Raw genomic sequence first — 5,000 nt, 5'->3', positions numbered from 1 at the left:
GCAGAGACTGAAGGCACTTACGTGTGGACGATGACGCAACGATAACAGTCTCATACGTAAGTCTTCGGGAAATCAGCTGATTCCTGTGCGTTGCACCTCGAAACAAGATTACCTTTATATTAACGATTTCAAGGTCGTACGGAAGAAAAATAGGAGAAAAAAAATAGATTTAGACAAATTGATTGATATTATTTGACTGAAAGGTTGTGTAATATTTTTGGGGGATTTGTATGATTCATTATTGTAGATGTTTCTATGCGGGAGACAAAGTGCATTTCTTTTCCATTTCTGCTGACAGATATAGTCTAACGTTTCTCTCTCTCTCTCTCTCTCTCTCTCTCTCTCTCTCTCTCTCTCTCTCTCTCTCTCTCTCTCTCTCTCTCTTTCTCTCTCTCTCTCTCTCTCCGTCTCTCTTCTCTCTTACTCTCTATTTTATTCTCTACCTCCTCCTCTCTCCCGTACTCTCTATCTCTCACGCCGTCTCTCTCTCTCTCTCTCTCTCGTCAATCCAATCTCCTTTTCCTCTTTCCTCTCCTCTTCATTCTCTCAAGAACCCATTCCTTCCCACAACTAATCTTTAACCAGAACCACTCACCAATCAAAAAACCCCAAAACACACCCCCTCAACTCACCCTCACCAAATTAATCTTTATAGTCTTCCATCCCAACTCCAATTCTCCCTCTCCCGTAGGTCTCACTCTTTCAGCTTTTCCACTAGCTCTCTCCTCTCCATAACATTTCTTCATTTGTACATATTATTTCCCCACTTCTCTCTCTCTCTCTCCTCTACACTCATCTCACCCGACTCTCTAATCTCTCTCTTCTCTCTCTCTCTCCTCTCCTCCATCTCTCTCTCTTCTCTTCTCACCGTCCTCTCTCTCTCGTCTCTCTCCTCTCTCCACTTCGTCTCTCTTCCTCTCCTCTCCCTCTCGTCTCTCTCTCTCCTCTCTCACTTCTCATCCGCTCTCTCTCCACTCACCTCTTTCGTAGCGCCTCTCTCCTCCCCTTCTCTCCGTCTCCTTCCGGTCTCTCCTCTCTCATCCTCTCTCTCTCTCACTCCTTCCTCTCACCTTCCATCTCTCTCTCGTCCTGCTCCTCTCTCGCCATCTCTCTCCTCCTCCCTTCTCCCCCCTCACTTTTCCTCCTCTCTTCTCTTTCCCTCTCTCCTCTCTCTCTCTCTCCGTCGGCGGCACCCTTTCATCTCTTCTTGCCATCACTTTCCCTCTCATCATTCCACCCTCTCTTCCTCCTCCGTCTCTCTTCTTCTCCCTCTCGTCTCTATCTCACGTCCGTCTCCGTCTCTTCTATCATCTCCGGTCTACCTCTCTCTCTCTCTCCGTGGTCTCCTTCCGTTCACATCTTCTTCCTTTACCCCCTTCCTTGTGTCCTCTCTTTTTCTCCTCCCTTCAACCTGTCTTCTCCTCCTGTCCCTAAACTCTCTCGCTCCTCTCTCTCAATCTTTCTCTTCTCGCTCTCACCCCCCCCTCCTCACATCTCTCCCCTCTCTCCTCTCTTCTCTCCCCTCCCATCTCTCTCTCACAACTTCTCCGTCTCTTTTTCTCTCTCCTTCCTTTCTCCGTGGCTCTCACGCTCTACCATCCATCTCTCTCCGTCATAACGTCTCCTCCAGGTGGCTCCGCTCTCTCTCCTCTCTTTGTCCTTCTCTCTCCGTTCGCACTCCCCTCCTCTCTCCCTCTCTCTCTCTCCACCTCCGCTCTCCGTCTCCTCTCCGGTCTCTCTCGCTCCTCTCTCTTCCTCTCCTCTCTCCCTTCTCTCCGCCTCTCTTCTCTATCCCACTCTCTCTCTCTCTCTCTCTCTCTCTCTCTCTCTCTCTCTCTCTCTCTCTCTCTCTCTTACACAAGATACACTGATGTAACTCCCTAGTAACAGACGTTTCCTGAAATGCTGCGGAAGCTTAAACGTTTTTGATAATGATAACAAGAGATTCCTCCAAGCTCCATCGTCCTCATCTCTCCTCTCCTCCTTCCTCTCTACTCTCTCTCTCTCTCCCTCTCCTCTCTACTCTCTCCCCCTCCCCCTCACCTCATCTTCCATCGCGTTCTCTCTCGTCTTTCTCCCTCTCTCCTCTCTCCCTCTCTCTCTCCTCCCTGCTCTCAATCCTCTCCTCTCTCTCGCTCTCTCTCTCCATTCTCTCTCTTTCCGTCATCTCCTCTCTCTCTCTCTCACTTCTCGCTCTACCACAAGATAAAACTGAATGGAACTCCCTAGTAACAGACGTTTTCCTGAAATGCTACGAAGCTTAAACGTTCCTTGATAAGATAACAAGAGAGAAGAGTTCTCTTCTCTTCTCTCTCTCACTCTAGGTTCCTTCCCCGTCTTTCTTCCACTCTCACCGCTCTCCGCTCCTCTCTCTCTCTCCTCCTTCCCCGTCTCATCAATCCTGCCACCTCACCTCTGTTTCCCACCACCCCGTCCCTCCTATCCAGTGGGGTATATTCCTCACAGTCTGCTCATCTCTCTTCTCTCCCTCTCTACTTTTTCTCTTTCCGCTAGTCTCATCATCTCCTACTCGTCTCAGCCTTCTCGGTCTCTCTATCTCGTGTCTCATGCCTCTCTCCTATCTCTCTCTCTCCGCTCATCTCTCTCTCTCTCCTCTCCTGCCTCTCTCTCTCTAACTCCGACTCCCCTTCTCTCTCTTTTTCCTCTTTCCGTATCGTCCTCTCCTCCTCTCTCACTTCTCTCTCTCTCTCATCCGTCTCTCTCTCACTCTCTCTCTCTCTCTACAGTCAGTCAGTCTCGCTCTCTCTCTACCTCGGTAGCTCTCTCTCTCTCTCTCTCTCTCTCTCTCTCTCTCTCTCTCTCTCTCTCTCTCTCTCTCTCTCTCTCTCTCCCTCTCCGTCTCCCTCTCCCTCTCTCTTTCTCCGTCTCTCCCTCTTTGTTAACATTCCACACCATCCGCACATCCCAGAGTGTGTTTGTGTCGCGTCGTCCTGCCTCTGCCTGCAGGCCAGACGCTGCCTGTGGAAGGAGCTTTTCAACACAAGAGAAGACTCCGTGGGAACAGATCTTGAGTGCGTGAGAGAAATACGTTTGTGTTTATGTGAGTGTATACGTCTTTGTGAATGTGGTGTGAGCATGTTCGAGCGTAGGTTTTAAGGAAATGTTAATTTGAAGCGCCAACGTTGAGGGAAGAGCGCATGGCTGTTCCCACGGGCCGGACTGCGTTCTCTCTCTCTCTCTGTAAATAAATGAATACACACACACACATACACACACACACACACACACACACTCTCTCAAACTCATCCTCTCCACACACACACTCTCACTCTCTCTCTTAAACTCGCGCACACACACACACACACACAGACACACACACACACACACACACACAAATATATATATATATATATAAATATATATATATATATATAATATATATATATATATGTATATATATATATATATATATATATATATATATAATATAATATATATATATATAATATATATATATGAATGGATATATATATATATATATAATATATATTATATATATAGATATATGAATGTATGTAATATATATATATATATAATATATATATATATATATATATATATATATATGAATGTATGTATGTATATATATATATATATATATATATATATATATATATATATATATATATTATATATATATATATTAATTAATATATATGTGTGTGTGTGTGTGTGTGTCGTGTGTTGTGTGTGTTAGGTGTGTGTGTACCCTTTAAGTTGTGTCAGTATCCCCATGTCTATAAGGGTTAGTTAGTGTGTGTGTGTATGTGTGTGTGTGTGTGTATGTACATACATATTTATGTGATGGGTAAGATGGATCTCACTGCTGCTAGCAGTCTATGCGATGCGTGAATATCCAAATTCTAACACCAATTTGTGTGATGGTCATAGAATGTGTACCGTATGATGGCACCAGAATATGTGGCGAGCAGAGATTGTTCTAATTCCCACACATAATAAATAAAGGGTGATGATGTGAAACACGGTAGCTAAAAACATTAACAATATATTGTAACTCAAAAAATATATATAACATTATTTACAAGGGGGCATGATATATACACGCAAAGGGGAACTAAGCCTATCGTAAAGTTAACGAAATCTAAGCTATTAGTATATCGAGAACACTAAGGAAGTATATGTACAGTATATGAATTAAGTCCCTAAGGCACTAGACACTATAACTACCTGGAATCCTTGAGGAGGAGGCGAAGGGAGAAGATGTCCTCTCGACACGACGGCTGAACTATTTCTGTCTGAATCTAATAATGACCTATTCTGAGGCGAGATGCTGGGTCACTTCGAGGGGTAAGGGTGACCTCTTCTCATTGGGTAGGGAGCTGCCCGACTCTGCCTGTGATTGGTCGACAGTGAATGGGGCAGGATTCGAAGCCACGCCTTCCAAGCGACTCCAAGTGGGCACTCAGGGTTGGTCCTGGAGTTAGGAGACGTCGGGGGGTCAGATCATGTGAGGTACACAGAGGCAGAGACATCGAATTTGATATTAACTTTAAATATTTGTGGGACATTATCCACCTTCATGTGATAAATTAGGCTGCATCTATGTTCATATAATATTTAATTAAGGACCTGACCCTTTGATATACATATATTTACACTATAATATATATATATAATATTATATATATATATATATATATATCTATATTATATATATTAATAATTTTATATGTACATATAATTTATATATATATATATATTCTTATATATATTATATATATAATATATATATATATATATATATATATATATATATATATATATATATATATACACACATGCATAAGATGCCCAAAGTTCGTGTGTGGTGCAACGCATATATTCTTGCGCAAAGGACTACGTAGGAGTAGATTCGTCCAGCGAGCGCCATGACGCGGACGCAGAGGAAGACGAGACGCGAGCGAACGCCGCCCGCAGCAGAGGAAGGGCGAGGGCGCGGCGCCGGAGGTGAATCCGCA

This window comes from Penaeus japonicus, unplaced genomic scaffold (genome assembly GCF_977035675.1).
Source record: "Penaeus japonicus unplaced genomic scaffold, GWHDUDI00000001_assembly GWHDUDI00000013, whole genome shotgun sequence".
Classification (NCBI taxonomy): domain Eukaryota; kingdom Metazoa; phylum Arthropoda; class Malacostraca; order Decapoda; family Penaeidae; genus Penaeus; species Penaeus japonicus.
The sequence above is the reverse complement of the archived record's forward strand: the minus strand, read 5'-3'. Positions refer to the sequence as shown.